Source organism: Pteropus alecto, unplaced genomic scaffold (assembly GCF_000325575.1).
Source record: "Pteropus alecto unplaced genomic scaffold, ASM32557v1 scaffold97, whole genome shotgun sequence".
Lineage (NCBI taxonomy): Eukaryota > Metazoa > Chordata > Mammalia > Chiroptera > Pteropodidae > Pteropus > Pteropus alecto.
This window is the reverse complement of record NW_006439713.1, coordinates 3260508-3284539: the sequence shown is the minus strand read 5'-3', so window position 1 is coordinate 3284539 and position 24032 is coordinate 3260508. Positions and strand designations below refer to the sequence as shown.

At 44.1% G+C, this 24032-nt stretch overlaps 1 non-coding gene across 1 annotated transcript; it reads left to right on the top strand.

Annotated features, from left to right (window-relative positions):
- The first annotated feature begins 20771 nt into the window (after nucleotides 1–20771).
- On the top strand, nucleotides 20772–20890 carry LOC112483794. Its single transcript, XR_003047774.1, has one exon. It is a non-coding gene; the product is annotated as a 5S ribosomal RNA (ribosomal RNA).
- The last annotated feature ends 3142 nt before the right edge of the window (nucleotides 20891–24032 follow it).

Below are 24032 nucleotides of genomic sequence, written 5' to 3'. Positions count from 1 at the left end.
AATCGAAAGACAGGAAAAGAGCTTCCCAGAAAATAAAAAGTTAAAGGAGTTCATCAACAGCAAACCGGTATTACAAGAAACATTAAAGGGACTTCTTTAAGAAGAAAAAATATAAATAACAAAATACCAATATCGACATATCTATCAACAATTACTTTAAATGTATGCGGATTAAATGCTCCAGTCAAAAAATAGGGTAGTTGATGGATAAGAAAACAAGACCCTTACATATGCTGCCTATAAGAGACTCACTTCAGATCAAAAGACACACACAGATTGAAAGTAAGGGATGGAAAAGATGTTTCGTGCTAATGGAAACAAACAGAAAAGCTAGAGTAGCAATACGTACACCAGACAAAATAGACTTTAAAACGAAGTCTATACAAAGAAAAGAGCAGGACCCAGTAATCCCACTTCTGGGTATTTATTTGAAAAAACTCAAAACACTACTTCGAAGGAACATGCGCATCCATATGTTCATTGCATCGTTACTTACAGTAGCCAGGATGTGGAGGCATCCTGGATGGCCATGAATGGACGAAAGGATAAAGAAGAGGCGGTACATATACAACGGAATATTACTCAGCCATAAAAAAAAAAGGAATGAAATCTCGCCATGTGTAAAAACATGGATAAACCTAGAAGATATCGTGCTGAGTGAAATAAGTCAGGAGGAGACAAATACTATGTGTTTTCATTTAGATGTGGAATCTAAAAAAAAAAAACAAAAGTAAATGAACGAACAAAACAGAAACAAACTCATAGATACAGAGAACATTTTGATGGCTGCCAGATGGGAGATGGGTTGGGGGCTGGGTGAAAAAGGGGAAGGGATTAAGAAGTACATATTGATACAAAATAGTCGTGGGGATGTAAAGTACAGCAATAGGAACATAGTCAATAATATTGTAATAACTATGCATGGTGTCAGAAGGGTACTAGATTGATTGGGGTGATCACTTCATAAGTTATATAAATGTCTAATCACCATGTTATACACTTTAATACAATATCGTATATCAAGTGTAATTGTAAAATAAGAAATTATTTTTTTAAAAAAGATTGCTAAGAAGAAACTTCTGCATAGGTTCTAAATATCTCATGTAGATAACAACCAGAAACTCTATGAAGTTTAGTCTTAAAACACACCATGGGGAGAATGTCTGTACCCTCAGAGCGATTTGGGGATAGAATGCTCTGAAAAGCTACACTACTGACTTTAGGTGACAACCTGGACAAAGACCAAAATGAAACAGGCCTATACTAAACCTGCAATATTTATTACATCAAAATAATCAGCTCCCTTTGCAAGAATGCGCGTTGATGATCCATTATCAAAATCTCAATTTTCATTATAACGGCACTGCATTTTGTCTAGAGGTAGCAGCACCCTTTCCTCATAAGTTTCATTCCAGCTTTGAAAAAAATCATGAAGACAACTGCTAAAACTTGGAAGCAGCCCAGATGCCCTGCACTAGGTGAATGGATAAACTGGTACATCAGACTATGAAACATTATCCAACAATAAAAAGAAAACCACGAAAAGACATGGAGGAAACTTAAATGCATATTACTAAGTGAAAGAAGTCGACTTAAAGAGATTACCTACTGTATGATTCCACCTCTATGACATCCTAATAAAAGCCAAGCTATGGAGACAGTAAAATGGTCAGTGTTTGCCAGGGGTTTGAGAGCAGGGGGGAGGGATGGAACGGTGGAGCACAGCGTGGGTTTTAGAGCACTGAAACTATTCAATATGACGCTGCAATGGTGGACACATGTCTTATACATTTGTCAAAATCCAAAGGACATACAACATAAAGACTGAACACTAAACAATGGACTTTAGTTAATAGCAAAGTATCAATATTCACTCATGAATTATAATGAATGTACCACTATGTTAGAAGATCAAACAAAAACGTATGCTGATAACAGAAAAATTAGTAGGTACATTGATATTGTTAAAGCATGATTATCGAGTATAAAATGCAATGTGATGACACAAATCTATAATAACCTTTCTGTGTTTAGGTAAGGTTAACTGTATTGCTGAAAGCTGAGCCATAGATGTTTGGGGTTGCGGTGACAGGGAACCCCTCTGGCTGTGACCACTTGTACAGCGGAGCCCAGCATGACTAAGGTTGGGATGAGGTGCAGGAAACAAGGTGTCGGGTTCGGGCCCCAGCTTGGCCAGTTCTAGTTCTGCAGTGTGAGGCAACTGACTTTTACAAGTATGTGTTTTCTCTTTGAAGAAATGAACAGAACAGACCAGCTGGCAGTTTTTACACTGTCTCCCATGGAAGAGGACGTCTGGGTACAGGGGTGGAGGTGCGATGGGCAAGAGGAAACTGGCTTCCACCAAGAGGTTTCCACTCTCTTGGGTTTAGTTATTGGGCTTTTTTTGTACAATTTTATTTGAACGAAGGGCTACTCCGCTAAAATAATTAAAAAAAAAAAAAAAGAAAGAAAGAAAGAAAGAAAGAAACACAGACATCTGGTTCATTTTTTCCTGAAGGTATTTGCTCAGGCCAAGGAATGAAGCACTTGTGGGTGAGAAGCAGATGAAAGCTGGAAAGATAAAAACCTGAGGGAACCTTTTTTCATTTTGAAGGGGATTATCAAGAGATGAATATGCTTTGGCTCCTGTAAACCATCCAGCATCTCGTCTCCCACCTTGGCCCACTGCTGTAACTCTGCAGAATGTCATCCCAAGGGTTCCTCTCCCAACCAATGGCCGAAGGTAGAAAAATCATTCTACCTGGATTCTACTGGGGCCCCATGTTTGGAGGAGTGGGTGGGCACTGTCTGGGTTATCGCCCTACTTAGAACAAAGCAAATGTTGATTCAAAATTATCTATTAGGTAATAGGAGAAAATATATAAAGGAAAGAGGCAAACACCCAGTATAGTTTACATGCCAGAATCATGGACACTTAAGTTATAAGAGCCTTTAAATGAGGAAGGACACAGAGCCACAGAGGGAAGAGATATTGTGGACCGTTACTCGATGGGAGGCTGATTTGAGAGTCAAAGCTGTTCCTGCTGGTGACAATCTAGTCTATGTGATGATCTAGTGAAGATTCGTCTACTCAGCCACAGCCTCTCTTTGTCTCCTAGTCAGTGCAAAAAGCATCTTGAACTCCTTTCCTTCCTGGACTTCAAGTCTCCCGAAAGGCGCATGTGCAATCTACGCGTTCATGTCTGTGTGCGTGTCATCATGGTGTCCGCATGTCTTTCTGTCGAAGCTCACGAAAGAAAATGACCTACCTGCAAATTGGCAAATAGAACCTGGCTGAATAAAGAAATGCTTGACTCAGAGCTTAAGAAACAACCATGAGGACTTCACCCTAGGACCAAAACTTGAGTGTTCCAAATAGTCTCTCTACATATTTGGACTTAGTTTTTTGAAAGGTACCACGTGTAGTGGAGAGAACCCACACCCTGGAACAGACCCTGCACCACTGAGCTTCAGTTCCTCAATTTAAAATGAGGATAAAGACGTCCATCTTAACAAGGTTGTTATGACATTGTCCTTGTGTCTACAGAGACCTAAGAAGCAGCAGCTAACATTATGTTAATATTATTAATAACAGTGATGAAAGGCTTTTAAATAATTCCTGTGTTTAACTTACTGTACTATCAACCTAATGTGGTGACTTATTGACTTGTTTTATGCCCAGTCACATATTTCTTTTTTTTAATCTGCAGTGTTATTTGTCAGTTTTACATTCTGTTTCTTCACAGGGTGTGTGTATGTGTGTGTGCGCGTGCATGCAAATAACACAGGTGTTCCAACAGGGGCTCCCACCTGCCCATTAGGAGGTTTTTTCTGGAATTCACCTAATAAGAGCAAGACATTCAATACTGCAAAGACACTAACTTAACAGATTCAAGACCAGGATATATATTCATTATATCCACACCCATGAACATGACTTCCTTTGGCCGTATCAAAGAAAATGAAGTCTAAATGCTAAGGGAGGGAACACGTCACACCCAACTTTGGAAATGCTGGGTGGCAGGGGTAGGGGTGATCTGGGGAGGGAAGCTTGATTCACAGGGCCCTTCAGAGAGAAAAACCCACGTGGAAGCTGAGAGGACAGTTCTGAGAGGTTGCAGAAAACCCCCTGCCACCCCCGCCTTCCTTCAGGGCTGTGCCATGGTCCAGGTCTCAGTCTCTGGACACTGGAAACAGGCTGAGTCTAATGTCCGGCTCAGCCACTTCTCCCTGTGGGACCCTACTCAATGGTGCCAAGCCTCAGGGGCCTCCTGTGCGAGTTAGGGATAATGGGTCTTCCCCCACTGGGCTGTGGTGAGGATGAAGTGAGTTAGAATAGGTAATGCCTGTCACAGTGAGCACTCTACAAATGTCGGTCTCACTAGGGCTGAGTTGTCACTTTGTGGATCCAGCCCGTCCCACTCATGGCTGCTGCAGTCCGTGGTAGAATGTAGCCCTTATCTGTGAAGACTCACAACTTACTTCTTCTCTAAAACATAACAGGTCCAACATGGCAGGTTGGGCCCATGATCGTACCTTTAAAACAATATCACAGAAAAGTAGGAACCCAGGTGGGCAGAGAGAAGAAAGAGAAGACAACAGCCTGTGGGAGATACCCAAAAAGTTTGGAAATGAGAAGCAGATGGGTGAGTGGCAGCTGAAGGAGGGGACCTCTGTGCCAGCGGTGGAGGGAACCAGCACAGAGAGAGACAGTTCACACTACGGAACCCCAGAGAGATTCATCTGAGGGCCCAGCACCTGGTTGTGGGGGGTGCACAAAGCACAATGAAAGAGACTGAAATGTAAGTACGTATAAAAGTTGGTATCAGGAGCAGTTCAAGTGGCCCTACCCTTATCCCCTTTCTGACCTCCATGGAGCCAGGTTCCGTACCCTTGCAGGTAACTGGAGGTCCTCAATCCAGTGACAGAGTGTGGGGCGACACACTGCACTAAAAAGGGGAATTAAATGAAGGGTGAGGAGCTGCCCCAGGATCTTCTCTCCGCCTGACCCTCGGAAAACTGCAGCTCAGCTCTAACAACCCACCCCCATTCCACGGCCCCCCGCGGCGAACAACTACGGGGTCTTCTCTGGAGATACTGACCAGCCCCAAAGAAAGCACAGAGGTGGCCACTGGTTGTCCCCCAATGCCATGTCAGGCCCCTGACCCATCATGGCAAACTTCAGCCAACAACACCTGGGCACATGGTCAGGACTTGGTGAGTCATTCTAAATATGAAGCAACATCCAAGAACCACCAGACATGAGGAAAACTTCTAACCGGAGGGACAATGACTAAAAATCAACAGAAAAACAACAACAATAACAGGAAAACAAAAACAGAAACTTCAAGCAGAAAAAGATATCAGGAAGCAAAAAAAAAAAAAAAATAACCTTAAAAAAAAAACTATCATTAAGATCCTAGAGATAAGAACAGATACTGCATTCATTTATTAAAAATGCTAAAAAAAAAAATTCAGATATTCAACTTCTAATTAATAAGAGTTCCAAGAACAGAACACATTAAAAAAAAAAAAAAGGAAAATTATCAAAGAAAGAATACAGAAAACTTCCCACAACTGAAGAGCATGGACTTCTCAACAGAAGGGACACACCGAGCACACAACACAATGAAAGGATGAAGACCCCCATCAGGCACATCACTGTGAAACTCCGGGACATTGGGAACACAGGAAAAACCAAAACTCTGTTCAGCGAGTCGGACGGGGAACCGAGATGCTCTGAGCTTCCCCACAACAATAGCGAGAACCAGAGTCCACGAAGCATCGCGTTCCAGGTCGGGAGGGAAATGACGTCGAGTGAGGACTGAACGCCCACGCAAAGCGCCAGCCGAGACGCCAAGGAGGCTGATGGGACGACGCCGAGAGGGAGGCCGGACCAGCACGACAGATCCCCAGGGCGCCAGTGGACGAGGACACGGGGCTCCCCAAGTCTTCCTCCTCCCTCCCCCCTCCCCCCTTCCTCCGAAACCCTGAAAGGTCACGCAACGCACTCCACCACCTGAAAGGAGGTGTCAGTCCTGCTGAGGAACTGCAGGGAGTCTCCTTGTTAAGTCCAGAGAAAAACTAAGGCAACACTCAAGTCCCAGTTACTAAGTCTGGGACAAGACAAAATGTGGTCCCGGCACACCGTGTGGCTCCGCGTGGCATGACGTTTACGCAGTTGCAGTAATGTCGGAGGCGAACCCCAACTTAACCGACGCTGTCGTTCGACTTCACTGGAAGGATAGAGAAGCAGGAGATGGAGCGGGGCGGAGGACGTGAGCTAAACTCTCATCTTCCTTAGTAAAAAACTGACAGTATCCAAACTGAAAAGTCATGAAGGAGCAGCATGAGCCCACAACTCATAAACGTGGAGGGAGTGGACAGGACGGTGAAGGGGACAGGAGCTTCCTTAGCGGAGGCATTTTTCATTCTGAGCCCAGAAATATCATTTGACTTTTAAACTACGTATATGTATTATTTTGAGAAAAATAACAACTAAATTAGACAGGTGATGAGCCACGTAGGGGACCTGGAGAGTGAAGAAAGGTGATGGACGTGCAGATTCTGAGGCTGCGGCAGAACTCTAGCCAAGGCCGAAAGCCTGGCCTGGCAGGACGGCCACATGCTCATCTTCAGAGCTGCAGTGTCCACCCCGGGGTCTGGCCAAAGCACCACAGCAGGAAAGAGGCACCAAAATACTTTCCCCTTCGATACCAAGTAACACGCTTGGCTGTTTCCTTAGGTCATGTTCCCGGGGTCTGGCCAAAGCACCACAGCAGGAAAGAGTTACCAAATACTTTCCCCTTCCATACCAAGTAACATGCTTGGCTGTTTCCTTAGGTCGTGTTACGAAAACAAAGAAAAACAAAAACAAAAACAAAAAAAACAACTAAGCAAAAACCAAACGATTCAGGATAGTCATTCGGTGTCGTACATATGTCTTCCCCAAACCCACAGGTAAAATTTTCAACTTTCACTATTAGTTTAAAAAGAAAAAAAAAAACATTCTGGATGGTCATTTGGCAGTATATTTCAAAAGATTAAAGACACATGCCCTTGATCCCACAATGCCACTTCTGAGCACAATCTTAGTCTTTCATAAACTCTACAGAGTAGTCTGCAATAGTGATCTTCAACCCGAAAAGCCTGTGTGAATGCTGAGTGCTGAGCCTCGCCCCCAAGAGCGCTGTGATGGGACCTGAACATCTTTCTTCTGCAGCCAAGATGGCGAACTCTTGGTTTTTAATGAAGAAAATTGGAAACAGCCTAAATATTCAACGAGAAGGACTGATTAAATGCATCATGACAGGGCCATACAACGGAATCCAAGACAGTCTTTAAAAAACGTGACAGAAAAAAAGTTATTTCATTAAGCATGTTTACTGACATGGACATATACTTACAACGTGCTGTCAAGCTACAAGACAGATCATCAAAGTATGTATGTAATACAATTCAATTTGGGGGGAAAAGTGTATATAAAAGAATTGCCACTCTTCTGGAATTAAATGAATCACTGTCAACAGCCATAATGTCTGAGCATAGAAAGATTTAATTTAAATATTTTTGTTTATCTGTGTGTTCTCATATTTCCACAATGAGCGAAGTAGTATAGAAACTACCTTCGAAAGTTCAAAAATGCTTAGACATGTCACTTGTAAGCTTTCAACATTTTCATGCTGTTTGGATAGATTTTAGCTTGCACCTCACCCGTGCTCCAACCAATACACCCAGACACCCAGGCACACCCAAACCCTCACCAGCATTTTCTGGGCACATTCTCCCTGCCAGGTCTCCAGGGCGCAGGCATAAGTTTCCTATGTGTTTCTTCTTCCTTTCGTAGAGTAATAAAGTTGAGCTGCCTCAAACCCAGAATGTCCTTCTACCTTTGCTACACCCACTGACCTTCTGAATTCACTCTCAAGAATGTCCACAGGATGAGAAGGGGCTGTTATTATTGTGATACTATCAGAAAACCCGCAAGTCAATTTGTGACTGCAAGAAAAACAGCGAGGAAGTCACAAGCACGCTGTCCAATCCCCTACATTCCAGCCCTCGTAAACAAACCATTCAGCGTCACTGGTGGAAGGTGTCGGGGCACCGCAGAAGGGAGATGAAGGAAGAACTAATTCTAAGAGACACTCAGAACCTGGGTGTGTTTTCCTGAGAAGCTTCCAACAGGAGGAAGGGAGCGAGTTACAGATCGCGGAGTCGGAAGCTGCAGGAGGATGCAGCCCTTCGTGTTCTCAGCCAAGATGGCAGATGAGCCATCTCCTTCATCCTTCACCCTACCCACCCCGATGCCCACTCTGTTCTCGGTGCCGCCTTCCCTTATTCTTTGCAGCAAAGTCGTCCAATAAAAAGAACCAAGTAAACTTCAAGAGTTCTAAACAGCTATCTTCAGAAGTTTTTGAAATTCAAAATAAAAGCAGTTGGGGAATTAAGACCAAACCCCAAATATATAAGAAAAAGGCTTTAACACATGGTGTAGCATGAACCGTCTGCTTCCCAGGTCTGGCCTCTCGCTGACTAGTAGCAATCAGGACACTGGAGCAAGCAGGAAATCTAAAATTAGGTTTTACTACCTATAATGGAGAATTTATGGGATGGTTTAATTGGTAGTCTCAAGACTAAAACCTGAAGTGGGAAAACAAAAACATCTTTCTGGACAACCCAGCGAGCTGGTATGCACTCTGTGCACCTCACCTACAGCCGGTGGGGGCACAAGCCTGCAGGGACACAAAGCGAGGACGCAATTCTTCCTTCTTCTAACCCTTCTTCTAACGCCAGAGCCAACAACACGGCAGATCCTGGTCCTCTGATTTAAGAAGCAAAATGGTTTCTTATGTTAGAAGAGGTCTTCAGACTACACACGGGGAAGTTCTGAAGACCAAAAGAACCCATTTGATTCGGCTGTCTCCTGAAATACCCTAAATCACAACAACACTCAAAAGGTCAAAAGAAGATTTGACTCAACCGTGTTGACCCCAAGGAGGACTACACCTTCCAAAGAGGACTCCTTCCAGCTAACTAGGCCCAAATTTATAATCCAAGACTAGCAGCCGCTGTTTACAGGGGACATCCCACATACGCTGCGGCTCAGGGGAAAAACACAGCCCGGGCAGCCTGGCATTTAATTGAATCTGCTTCTTTTTTGGTCCAAACCTTATTTAAAGGAGTTCCTGGAATTGTATTCAGACCAATGGGCTGAATACATCCAATCAGAGCTTCAGAGCTCTATTCTTATTTGCATCTTTACCAACCAATCAGAGCAGTTCCATAACGACCAATCAGAACAACTGGTCCAAACCTTATTTAAAGGAGATCCTGGAATTGTATTCAGACCAATGGGCTGAGACCCGCCCCATCCAATCAGAGCTTCAGAGCTCTATTCTCATTTGCATCTTTACCAACCAATCAGAGCAGTTCCATAACGACCAATCAGAACACACAATTCCAACCTATCAGGACATTGCTATTTGGATTCCTCATTTGCATAACAATGGTGGGATCAGGGTGGGGGGAGTGAGCGCTTTCTCTACATTGGCCGGGCTCCCCTTGGTCTGGGGGAGCACACTTCCTGTTTCCTCGGGAGGCTGTTTCTCAGGTTTGCAAACTGTTCACCAGAATAAAGTCTCTCTTACTGGGAATGCCTGTTGACATTGGGTTGGTGACGGCGACCTTTAGTTGACAAATGTGTCAGTCTGCACTTGTGTGTCCCCATCCTCAGTGCTTGCAAGATTATTTGAAGTTTTTCCTAGTACCATTTTTGGTCAATGTACAGATTAATTAAATTGTGTGTTCATGTGAACTCCATGTGTTCAGAGAGAAAACAGAACAAAGGGCTTGAGGAATGTGTTCGCTAGTGGCATGGGACAGAGTGCCAAACTCTCCATCCCTCGCAGAAGGTGACTCACAACTGAGTGCCCACAGAAACATCCGCCACCAGGGCTGTAGAGAGCTGGGATCCCAAGGGACTAGTGTGGCCTTTCTGCTCACCCATTTCCCTTTCCATCCTACTCTCTCAACAGATGTTAGCGGAGTTCGCCATCTTCCCTAGAAGGGTCTTTCTAGCCACTCTCTCCCCTCTCCAGGTGGCTCCCCTGGATCCACTGCTGCGTCAGATGCCAGCCTGAATCTGAATCAAGGCCAAGCCAGAAAGAGAGGAGAATAGCAAAGCAGGGACAATAACTGGTTTTTCTGACTCTAGTGAAAAACGTGGCTCCATGTATCAGGGTGGCATTCTGTCTGCAAACCAACCTGAAAATACTATTACTGAGTGGAAGAATCCCTTCCAAAAAGCTTCCATGTATTACAACAAGGTGGGAATACACCTTCGCTTTGAAAAATTGTATTTTCTTCAAGAGGTTTTCAGCTTTCCGAGATTGAAATCGCTTCTTCTAGGCCCCTCTTGTCTTGGGAAGGCTTCTGTTTGGGTGGCGGCTTCTTAGCACAAGGGAGCCTTCCTCTACGCTGACTGCAGGTGCTGCGCTCTGTAGATCAGCATCTAACACGGTCTTTTTCTACCCGAGTAATTAGCAGTAGAATGAAATTCTAAGGAAGAGACAACTTATCCTGAATTCTAGGCCCTGGTGATGACGTTATCACAATATTTACAGAATTCTTGTAAATATTGTAATCTATGTAATAGGTTATATACATGTAATACATGTAATAGTTTAAGTGTATTAAGAGATTTGAGGGGGAAATGCCACACAAAAAAAATCATATTAAATAAAATTGAGCCAAGCAGTGAAACACTCTGAAATAGCCCAAGAAACTAAACAGTATTTGACATATACTTTTTCTGAGTACAGACGTGGACTTCATGTTATCATTGACCCTGGATGGTTGGTCAGGATCATCGATGTTTTCTAAATTCCTACAGTGTTTTGTACTCAATAGTCCCAATTATTAAAAGGAATTCCCTAGAAAAGGCAGAGCAAAATAACTATCAACAATAGCTGTAGAAGGTCAAAAATATAGCTTGTTATATAAATTTAATATAAATAAGTGTTTAGGCAGACATTATGGTATGTCATCTAATCTAACCCTATTACCAAAAATAAATAAACAACAATGTGATTTTACTACTATGACCTTCACTGTGAGAGCAGTCATGGTTTGAGGAAATATTTTTAGTGATTTCTAAGGGCATGCACTCCTGAACTTCCAAACCTGCTCCATGTGACCATGACATAGCACCTGGTCAATTCTCCTGCTCGGTTTTCAAAGTTCTGACTGTGTATCGCCACTGACTCAAACTAACATCTATCTGTAAGAAATTTAAAAAAAAAAAAAAAAAAGGCCGTTTGAAAAAAAGAAGAGAGGAAAAGATTGAAGAAGAAAGCAAGCTTTCATAACTAAACATTACTTGCTTGGAGTTCAGCACCTCTTAAAATGCAGACAACAGAGACTAAATACAGCAATGAAAATGTGCCTTTCACCTTCCAAATACAGGGCACGGAGACAGGGGAGGGGCAGAAGGTGGGGCTCGGCACTGTGTCAGGCTCAGGGATGCTCGGGACAAGATGACCACTTGAATCTCCTACCTCAGACAGAAACAAAGTTGCTTGTGCTGATCCAGAAAGAAATACATTACTAGAAAGTATGAAAGGGAACAAAGTTTTGCCACCCCAAAATTTGCCTTTGGGGATATTGATTTTAAACCGATTATTAAGAAACAAAAGACTCAGAAAGAACCTTTGACCCTCCCCCTCACCTGTCTAAAAGAATTCGGATAGAAAAACCTGCTTAGAGGTTTCTCTGCATCACCTCGGCATCGCAGTAGGAACTGAACATGGTGACAGGAAGAAGTCCAGCAAAGCCCGTTTGTTGAACTTTTCCCTCCACGTCCCGCTGTTTCTGGGTGGCCCAGCGAGACTCTGTTTACCTCACATTTGTCCCTTCTCATCTACCTGTACATGATCTGCTTTCCTTTGAAATCCCAGACCCCCTGCCCTCCTCTCCTTTGTCCGAATGGCGTATAAACCTCAACCGTCCGACGCATCTTCAGGCGTCTTATTCCCGTGGCACCCCCACGCGTACGTCCGTAATCAGTTTTGAACATGTTCTCGTGTTCTCTTCTTCATCTGTCTCATGTTCATTTGATCATTAGCCCAATCAGAAGAATTTAAAAAGGTGGAAGGAAAATTGTTTTTTTTTTGACGCTCACAATTTCATAGCACTTCCTATGCCACGAGCTTGAGGTCAGCCTTCAAAACGAAAGTTAATCTTTGTCTTCTGCATTCACAGTAATGTGATTTATCCTCTGATTTTTCCTAGAAGAGAAGGGACTCGGCGGTCCCATTACCCACCTGCGAACCAGGGGACCTGCTAAGACTGTCGGTGATGGAAGAGACGCACACCCAGTGTGAGGTTAGGACCACACTGCTCTGGGGTCACGGCTGGCATTTCTCTCCCTCCCTGAGACTCTGGCCCACTGGTTCCTATTTTTGGTCTCACAGGGTCATTTCTAGTAACTGTGCTTGAGCGACCCGGGTCAGCCCCAGGGTGTGGGCAGTTGCTCAGACTCTGCCTCACAGAACAGTCACCCTCCATCTCTGAGTCAGTGGCCTCTTAATGGAAATACTATTCGGTGATCATTTTCATAAAAATTCGTGCTGGCACAGACTTGTTTCTCTTGACACCGGCCCAAGTGTTTTTCTCTTCTGATTGATTTTTGGTTGGAGTTCAGCATGTCCTTTTTGGTTGTTTGTTTTTTCATATATTTTCCATTTTTACCGGAGGGGAAACAGCGTCAATGTGACCCAGCTGCACCAAGTCGGCTGCACGACCTGCGTGTATACATCCAGGCGGCCTCAGAAAGCGCCGCCCGGGGCGGAAGTAAAGGTGGCCTTTCCGGTGGCGAACGCGCCAGGGGACACTGGCCCTCTCTTGGGGCCTCGTGTTTGCGACGTGGGCGTGTCTGGGGACCATCTGATCACCTCCACCTCAAGTCTGATGTTTCCATCACGTGGAAAGTATGCGGTCAGCTGTCTTGCTGGCTTAAGAAATACGCGGGGCTCTCAAATGGCTGCCGCTCTGCACGCAGGTCACACCATGACACCCTGGCTTTCTGTGGCTCTCCTCCCCTCCCCTCCCCTGCCCCTGGCATCACTCCTTGTGGGTGAGCTCGATTTTCCTCTTCTGCAGTCAGAATCCCCTGGAAGTTAAGCCTTGGCGTTGAGTATTTAAGCCCTCGGTTCTCTGGGAGGCTGAGTTCGGTTCTTGGAGGATGAGAAAAAGGCTTACTCTTTTTATACCTAAAGCACAGATTTACTCGAATGTAGGTATATGCATACTTATATGATATAAAATACCTCAACAGACATACAGTATATCTGCGGTATTAAATTTTCATGTGTGGGGGGGGAGGGTAATTAGAAAAAAAAATGTCTGAAAAGATTCCTTAGGGGGCTGGTCATGAAAAAAAGTTGAAAAACACTAATTTAAGCCAAGGGTAACTGTGTCACAAAATATTACTTCTTGTGTTTAACCGCAATGCTTCGGTGACCTATAAATACTAAGACTGTGCTTCGGGGTGTCCCCACGATGGCTTCTACAAGCTGCAACTGAAAGAGCTACACTCCACCAATTACGCTCTTTAAGCGACTATTCCCAGACGTGTTACCTCTTGTTTTAAAAGCGAATGGGTGTCGAGTACCAGAAACAAAACCAAAAAAAAATTTTTAAAGGGAAGAAATAAAGAATACCCTGACGTAGAGGAAGCAGGTGACTGTACTGATTTCAAAAGAGCCAGCTAGTTTTTAACGTCTAGGAAGGAACGTGTCCTCGGGACATCCCGCCATTCCGCATTCAGTGGAATTTCTCAGATGCGTGGTGGGCAAGTCTTACTTTCACTTGCTTAGAGCAAAGACAAAACAGGTGTTTAATCTCACTTCCCCTGCACGTGCAAACAAAACTCCTTCTGATTCGCGCTTCTACTCCTTGAACTCACTCGAACTCACTCCCAGCCTTTTGGAGAGGTGGCCCACAGTTCCAGCGGGGCCACCATGACGCTGCTGGACTTTGTCCTGACCTGCACTGGCCATGCCCTTGATGAAGAAAGAAATGGAATCGTTTTACTCGTAATCTTGGGCGTAATGTACCCCGGCATCAGAGAACATAGAAATGATTTTGTGACGACTTCAAGGGGTAAATTCATAGAGCATGGACAGTAAGTGGAGTATGTTTTCTGTCCTGAAAATCCCAAGGAGGGCAGACTTATGAATACTTTTCAAAAATCAGGAAGTCTGCAAAAATCTCCACTGTCTTATGAAGATTGCACGGCACTCATTGAATCTCCCAAGGCCTCTGTCTCCCTCCCCTCCACGGAGGTCCCTGGACCTGACTCCCAACGGCCAGGGCCAAAGAACGCAGGCACCTGCCGCCAGCAAATCCATCCGGCTCCCCCTCATTCCCAGACACAAATTTCCATGAAAACCAGACACAGAACAGAAAGCAAGGACAGGCTATTCCAAACTCGCTTCAGATCTGCAGCCTGATTTCATTAGATTCGCTGGCTTGTTTCTTTTAGCCCCCGTGTGTGTCCACTGCAGGCGAACCTTCGCTGACACGGATGTTCCAAAACTGTGCAGTCCATACACTTAATAAGGCAGCAAGACCAGGGCCGGAGAGAGAGAGAGCTGAGGCTGCAGCCGATCTGGGAATCTGGAGCTCACCAGGAAGAAGGAAACACTTAGCAAAGCTCAGATTCCTTTACGAGGTGACTCTACTGGGTGTTACTTGTCATGTCTCTGAATCCACCCACACATCCCTATAGCATGAAAAGTCGCTCAGCCTGACGGGAAATAAAGCCTCTACAGTTGTCATTATTGATCCTACTTGGACTACATACAGCAGTTTTCAAAAGCAGTTTTCAAAAGCACATTGTGGCCATTTCATGCCCACAAACGCCCGACCCGAGATGCTGGGGGGGAATCCCTTTGGGGCTAGGGTAGGTAGCCCTTTGGGTCCCTGTCACCTTCACTGCATCACAGTTGAAAGCTGCAGCCAAGAGTGACAATCCTGCGTCTAGCAGTTTGTCTCCAACGTCCTCCTTGACGATGTGACGAACCGTGAGGACCCAGCGCGAAAGAAGCCGGACATGACCCTTCCCCCACGAGCCACACAGCCAGCGCAGGTTCTGGTTGCCAGCGATGACACGGCTTTTCCTCCAAGATTCTGAGCACATGTGGCTTACATCAATACGGTCTCGTACTCATTCTGTGTTCAGACCACTTGCCTCTCACGTTCTCATATTTACACATGCTCGCTGAACGTAACCCCGAGTGAATTATTTAAGAAGTCTTAATGTGCTTCAGACTTCTCAAATATAATTTAGACTTTAAATTAAATTTGTCCTCCCGTGGGACATGGGGAAGTGGAACGCAATGCACAGCATCGAGTGGACACGCAGTAGGATTTCAGGTACCTCTGAAAGGATCCCACCTGGTGCCCGATGCTCCACAGAGGACAAAACAGGACTCGGCTACAAAATTCACCTCGAGAGCAGCGGAGCCTACCATGCACAAGAAAAATATCCTTGCTTTTTTGTTTGCCTCTGGATGGCCCACAGCCAGAGATGCAGAATAGTACAGACTAGAACGCACAGCCATACCTGTTAGTTCAGAGGTTTGGGTTTTTTTTAAAAAAAATAGTGCATGGTATTCTTTGTCTCTCAATGTTTGGTTGCCAATTACTACTAACTGAGCTGAATTAGCTGTTAAATTTGATAGGACAATTCGAGTTGAGAAAAACCACATGTATTTTATTTAACACGGTTTTGAATTGTTTGTTTACTTTTTTTTTTTTTTACAGTAAGTACTGACCACAGGGAAAAATAAACCAGAACAAAGAGAGTGGAATTCCCTTATCATGCACTAGTGATGATGAAAACAAACTCTCCGCGAGGAAGCACAGACGAGGAGTTCGCCGCAGACAAGGAGCTGAACTGAAAACAAATTTACTCAGGGAAATGTGAATGAGTAAGTATCTACAGTGAGGTTTTTTTAACTTTGCATAAAAAAAGAAATTAAATCGACTCTACAATCTGCATACGGTAAAAGGGCTAAGTTACTCGATGACACATTGCACATAGGACACCGACAGTCGCAAGTGGCATGTGAGCAATGTGATTTGACATTTTTAGACTTCGCCGTGAACTTCAGTGTTACGTACAGAGGTGGAGGCTCATGTTAGATGCTATCTGCCATTACCAAATTGGATGAATGTGCACTCAGAAAGTAACCTGTAGCAATCCATCCGATTGATATTCTTTCTTCCTCTGGGATGCTAGCCCCTCAAGAATGCTGTTCTTCAAAATGACTAATTGTATTATTCTCCGGAAACTGTCCACATACAAAATAGAAAATGTGTCATGGCGCCGGGATTATCTTTAAACGGGAAACATGCAAACAAAAATTTTATGCACGAAGTTCTCAGAGCATGATTGCAATGAAAGCGGCCCTATTTGTTACCAGGCATACAAAGTTCCAGTCTGTGAGTGGATATTTTTTTTTGCCTTTTAAAAGCATGGAGTGAGTAAGAAGGAAATTATATATATATACACATATTCCCTCCAATTTTAAAGCTGCAGATTTAGTACTAAACATGAACATTATCTTCAAGTTTTTCACACTAGCATATTTGGTTCCATAGTGATATTTTGAGTGATATTGCCAATAGAGACACAAGAATTCTAGTCCTGTAGCCGACCTCATGGTTACTAATTCTATTAATCTGAACTCTTATGCAGAACAGTCTAAATGTGACTGTCCAAGACAGTAGCCACCAGACATACATGGCTACTGGACACTTGAAATGTGGCCGGTCCAGGATGAGATGTGCTGTAAGTGTACCACACACTGGATTTTGAAGATTTAATAGACAAAAATAATGTAAAATATCTCAACAATAGTTTTATATTAATTACATTTGAAATGATAATGTTTTGGACATGTGTTACATGAAATAGATTATTAAAATTAACTTCAGTGTCTTTTTCTTTTTTAATGTGGCTACGGGAAAATTTAAAACTAGACGTGACACTCACGTTCTATTTCCTTTGCTCAGCCTTTGTGTCACCCTTTTCCCTTCCTGTCACCTGTCACTTCCATAAGTGACTCCTCCGCTCTGACCAGGAGCACTCGAGACAGCGGCGCCCAGGCATGGATTGCAGAGTCCGTCCGCCCAGGCTCCGATTCTGCTCTGGCTCTTATATCACTGGGCTTAGCGCGCAGAGCCTCACTTTGCTATTCTGGAAAATGAGGGCAGTTAGGGCACCTCCTTCAAGGGCTTGTGGTGAGAAAGACCTGTGGGGACACGTACCCCATGCCGGAGCCCTCTCCTGAAGTAGGAGTCCCCGTTCCCATCCTCCAAACGTCACGCTCTCCTTTCCCCTTGGCAAGATTACTTCCTTCTCTGCCTTTTGACTTCACACTTGGGTTGCTGATGTAGGTGTCTAGCCTGGTCCCTCCAAATCCGGGGGGCGGGGAGTAGTCGGCAGTTCCCGCACCGCACGACCCAGCTCCCAGGCAGCTCCGCCAACACCCCCAACACTGGCCGCGCCCGATGTCGACCCTCCTGCCTGCGCCACCTCCCCACCCTGTACGATTCGTAGGAGATGGACTATTTTGTTTATACTCAACCTTGTTCCAAAAGGGGGCTTAGGTGATCTATGAGGATATACGCGATATGATTAAGGTTTTTTAAATGCAGAAGTAGATGCAAGATAATGTAGATGAGGCTTAAGAGAGACAAGGGTGAGAACATAAGCTGGAGCCAGAAAGTGGTCTCCTCGCCCCCCATCCTCCCCTCCCCCTCTCCCCTCTCCTCTCCCCCCCAGGTAGACTGCGGGTCTGCGCATGTGCCGAGCGGGCCGCACGCAGGCCCCCCACGCGTCCGCATCCAACCAAACGCTCAATTACTCCTGATGCTAAGACTGAAGGCGGAGTTCTCCCACGAGTCCCTGAGAGGGACGGGGCCTCTGTGGCGGGGTAACTGTGCTCACCACAGCAAGTCCAGCGTGTTGCATGGGTCAGTCTCTATCACGGCCACCGACGTGATAGAGCACTCGATGTAGACGGCCCTAGAAGCCACTGCCTTCCATCACTGTGCAGTGTACGGTCCTGGCTCACTGCCACTCTGGCCTGGTCCGAGCAGGTGGCGCCCAACGAATGTGCCACTTTTCATTAGCATATGCACTCACCCCCTTTGTAGATTCCGTGGCATATGCACTCACTCCATCCCTGGATCTCGCCTCCCTGAAGGCATGAGCTGAGGCTTCACGCGGTGCCTCGCCTGGCGTCTTCCCCAGAACGTAAGGCACTGACATGGACCGAAAGGGCAGCTTGCGTGTCCCACACAGTTTGTACTCGCTAGACTCTTCCTCGCACGTACCTTTCTGTGACCAAGAATGGCCTCCTCCACCTGAGTCCTGAACCTTCGCCACCTGGGTCAAATCTGACCACAGACCAATCTCTGCCTACTCTGCATGCCATCTGTTCTGCATTCATCTCCGCCTTGAGGGTATTTTTATTCCAAGGACACTGCAACTACTAGCTGTTTGGAGAGAAAGGGGCTGGCATTTTATTTGCGTGTTGTCAGTACAACTAGTTGAGAAGAGAGTAATTCAGGCATGTTCCCCATCTCTCTTTCAGGCCATTGCTCTCATTGAATAGGTGATCAATAAATTTGGATCGAGAAATGTGTTTCCGAGTTGCTGAAAATTAATAAAGAAAATTTAACGTAATTTAATGCTTAACTTTTGCAAAGAAAAATTATATTGACGCTCAATGTAGTTTCTAATGCAATCTTAATATGCACACAAATGGAAACCCTTTCCTGCCTGCTGGTAGTTCACTGTGGGCTCTACCCACTTACGGGATCGTTTTACTGACTTGCCTCCGGTTCTGCAATTTGGGTATGGAGTACTTAGGAGAAATTGTGCTTATGGGACATTTTGTTTAATCGCCTAAATTTACAAGTCTTAGGAAGCTGCAAAAATAAATCAAATTTCATCACGAGATGTGATTATAAGCCACTTTAGGACTGATACGACTTCAGCTATAAAATCCTCTCACGTGCTACCTTGAGCGGCGATCAATAATTTCTTTCTCTGTTTCCACAGCAGGGGCTTTTGGTGAGCTTCCAGAACTTGGCGTAGATACTGGTAATACGCTGACCGAAATCCCTTCTCCAAAAAAGATGTATGATATTTCCTAGACGTGACCTTTGCTGTCATGATTTTCATTTTAGAATTCTTTCATGAAGTAATTTTACTGCCACGGTCAAACACACACATCTACCATGGCACAGCTCTGGACTAGAAAGTACTTTTCGATACTGAAGAAGCAGATTCTTCCTCCCCTTCTGCTTATGCTGTTATCTCGCTGCTGTATCTCACGCTGCGAAAAGAGCCAGCCTTGCAAAAGTTTAAATGTCGTGCAATTACAGCCCCGGATTTGTAAATACGGCAGCAGGCTCACGTCAGCTTTGTGAGGTTGGCTATAATTTTAATGAGAATCCATTCAACACGTAAAATCGCCTTAGAATCTTCCTAAGCCAGCCATTGGTTTCTTTTCAACACGTTGGGCTCCTAATAAAAAGAACCCTCAGCTTTCTAATACATTTAGTTAAAAAGGTTTATGTTGAGATTGTATGTGTGAGTGGTTTGTATTTCGAACATTTCATTTCACTACTTCGGTTATTATTTACACTCTGCTTAGATCTGGGTTTTATGTCAACGTAAGAATCCTGAAATGGACCAAATTCACTTCTGGGGTCCAAAGTTTTACCAGCCTGGGTGGTGCTGTTGTGATCCTGCCTTCCACTTCTCTCAGAATCTTCCCGGAAGCCTGAGACGCTAACTCCGTCCAGCTCCCAGCAGAATCCCAAGCATCAGAGACACATGGAGAAAGGAATGGCTCCCTCCCCATCGCCAACTCCAGCTAGTTTATTAGATGAAGGCGATGGGTAGTTAACAGTAAGATCCTGGGTTTCTCCTACAGTTGCGAAGAGCTCACAGCCTGGCGTCCACCTCAGCTCACGCGGAAAGATGACCGCCACCAGCTCATCCGTGTCCACAACGCAGCGAACAGCTGCGCACCCACTCACACTTTCTCACGGTGGCTACACACACACCCCTGTCCCGAGCACAGAAAAATGCGTACACTCCTACTCCGTCTTTACTTGGCAACTGTAACTACCTGACTGAGCCTCAAGAATCCGTAATCCACTCCATGCCAGAGAAAATGAATCTTCCCACCAAAAACCGCGGATCACTTAATGGATATACGACAACAATGGTATGTCACCCAACAGGGCTCAGCCCCTTTGCTCCCCGGCACTCAATCTGAGGTGCCAACACACTTCTCCGCTTTTAAATGAAGATCTGGGAACCTCTGCTTGAACCACCCCCAATCAAGTGAAAATAAGAGTTCCCTTGTTAAAAAAAAGAAAAAAAATCACAGTAGATATGTCTGTTTTCTTTCCTATTCATTAGAGGGGTGTTTTTCTCCCCCTAGAGTGTGCTTTCCAGGGGGAATAATTATTGGAATAATATTATTCCTAAAAGAAACCTCGTATGAGATACCAGCACGTGTGAAAATCACATCGTTCCCACTGAAACAATTCAAAATCGTAGGGTATGTCTTAAAAGAAGGCAGCTATGGTTCTAGGTTTTTTAAACCTTTAGACATGCTAACGGCTTGTCCTAGATCAGATCTCACCTCTAGTTCTCTAGAATTATCATTTTAAAAGTGACAGTCTACGGCCATGCCACCCTGAACGCACCCGATCTTATCTGATCTCGGAAGCTAAGCAGGGTCGGGCCTGGTTAGTACTTGGATGGGAGACCACCTAGGAAGACCAGGTGCTGTAAGCGTTTAAAAAAATATAAAAATAAATAAATAAATAAATAAAAGCGACAAATTCATTCAAAAGACCTATTTTACACACTTTGAGGATGTCTTCGCACACAGCCATTTTCAAATAGGAAAAAGTCACATAACCAAACTTCCTTTGCACATGCATTGAGTTGAGGTAACCAAACCCCTCACTTTCATTGTTAAATTACCGTTTCTCATGCACAATCAGGGTCTTCCAGATTATGACATGTCACTGTAAAAATAGAAGAACTTAAAAGTTAGTTTAAATCTAAAACTTAGACCCAGGGCTCCATTTTTAGACACACCCTTTAATTTCTTGGTGTTGTCTACATTTTACTTACACTTAAATTTAGGAAAGTAATTTTAGATCACCAGCGTTCACCACCTTCACTAGATTTGCAGCGTTTCAAACATAAAGCATCAAATCTTCTCTCTTTTAAATACTAAAATATTTGAAATAAAGGTACCGTTGAAAGGGCAGGGGGAACATCCCCCTGGCTATTTTGAAAAACCAGTTCGGATGACAGTCCAGCCATTGAAAATTCCTGGTTAACTACAGCATAGCTGCTCTAAATCTCTAAATGTGAGAAGGCGCATATTGACAATGCGTAATGTACAGTTGATTGACCACTAATATGCCGAGTGAGGGTACAAAGAAGGACCAACAAGTGTGTCGTTATGAACATCGACAACACAGACTCCATAGGTCAGCACCCCCAATCACCACAGTGACTTTCAAAGTCCTCCCAAAACTCCAACTCACCCTGCCACCACTGAGGATCAAAATTATCTGAAATCGTGTCCAAAATATTTGAATACGTCCTTTACGCCCGCTTGTTTTTCTTACAAAGGCTACTCCAAAGGGTTTAAGAGTTTCGAGTTCAAGGTGTAGATCATAAACAAAAGCTGTGGCTTGAAGGATTACCCTCTCCGAGAATGCCCAAATGTCCTTACACATCGGGGAAAGAAAATCCGATTCCTCTGGCATTCTCTTCCTCACTGGAAAAGCTTGTCCGGGAAGCAAAGGGCGATGAAGCCGGGAGGTGACAAAGAGACTTGGATTTACAGAGGTCAACTCCCACCTTCAACTGACTCAAAGCATCAAAAAGCCGGGATTCCGCTCGCAAGGACTGACCGCTGATTTCAGCTACCTTGACCACATCTGGCTTTGCAGGCTCCCTAAGTCTCATGAGAAACGTGTAGGTGTCTCTATGTCAACACCTCCTGAATGGAATTCCATGAAATAGCTGGCAGCACTGATATTTATTCAACATGACAATGTCTCCCCACCATTCCATATCATATGACTGATGCTGACCTGCGATAGTTCGCCACCGGGAAATCGGAAAAGATTTTAGAAATATTAGCTCCTCTGTCTTGTGAAGAAATAACACCCCCCCCTTTTAATTATTATTTTTTTGTCGTTTAAGGATAGCTAACAAAAAAATCAGAGCGAATCTTAACTCTAGGAAAAAAGTGTTGAAAGTTTTCTATTACCTTCTTATAGTACGAGATACAATATATTCCACATAGGCACAATATATAACGCTTTAGAATAGTGCATAAGTTATAAATCAAGATCGACATCTTTCAGAAGTGCTTTACTTCTTATTTATACATCTGGCATTCCACTGGGATCTTAGCCCTTACCACAAATAAGATATCTGATTTTATCAGATTAGAAATTCAACAAGATTTTTCTTCAATAACAAAACAAAACGTGAGAAGTGTGTGTGTGGGGGGGAGGTGTTTATATACACGCATACAAGCAGCCCCACTGCATAATCCATTCAATGTTAAACATTAATTTTCAAACGATTAGCTAAAGAATGCACATCAGATTAAATCGCCAAGAACTCACCATGAAATAATAGACAGATGTAAAATTATGTACCACAATTCTACCCTGAATTTTTTATTAAAAATGAATTATAAAGTGTTAGCAAAGAGAAGAAATTGAAATTATAAGTATAATTAGAATTATACTTTCTTTGATAACTCAAACGATATAATAGCCATTTACTAGTTTAGTGTAATTTCCAAGTCACTGACTCCCATCGAAGCTTGGATTACCCAGCCACAAGCAGCACTTGTGATGTCCGCAGCCCTCATAAAACCTTTCTTTAGAATTATAAAGTTTTACTTATTAACCACAAGTTTGCATAGCTCATCCTGTTTCCGCTAGAATTGTAATTTCGATGGTATGATTAGTTCATTCACTGCTTGACACACAGTGAATTAATTTATCTGGTGAAGGGGTGGGTGGGAGTTATAACTTCTATCGCCTGGTCTTCCCAGTGAGGAAGGAGCCAGCACAAGCTGTCGCCAGCAGAGCAAGGGTTAAACCCAGGAATGTGACAGTTCTCCTGGTGATAAGGTGATGGCGAGTTGAGGCCATACAAGGGCTCGAAATTTCTTGGAGTGAACCGAAAATACTCAAAAAATAGTCCCAGTGGCAAATAAACTCGATGCCCTATGTTATGTTACCCTGGGAAGAATAAAATGTGTTTTTTTTTTTTCACCACATTGAAAGTTTTCTGCACTACAGAAGCTACAGAAACATAAGGAGTGTTAAATCTGTGGCACATATGAATAAGTTCTTTTGAAGGAGAAACCAAATTGTATCAACGAAAAGTTGTATTAAATCCACATCTGCATTACAACCATTTATCCATCTTATTGGGCAGTTTAGTCTTCAATTAATAATAACGCCCAAGTTTTTGTGCTTAAAAATGTTAACGATAACTCTATGCAGTGCCTTTTGTAAAACATCTGTACAATATATGATAGTAATAAATGGCAGCCTGATTTTAGACAGAAACCAAGAAGGCTAGCTGATAAAAAGAAATGACAGGCTACATTTTTAAACATGCCAAGTTTTCAAATTAAGATCGAACACTGGAAGAACATAAACCGAACCCATGCAGGCTGAGGTGTCTGTCACAAGGTGAAGGGACAGAGAAGGAGCCGAGGAGAGAGGCGCAGCCGGCTCAGCAGCGCGCGGCCAGGGCGCCGTCGGAGGGCGAGCCCACGCGCCCGAGGACCAACCGACCAGGCGGTGACAGTCGGCCAAGCGTGGGCTTTAACTCAAGCCTCATGTCCACTCCAGACAAGAACAAATAACCTTTTGCTTATTGC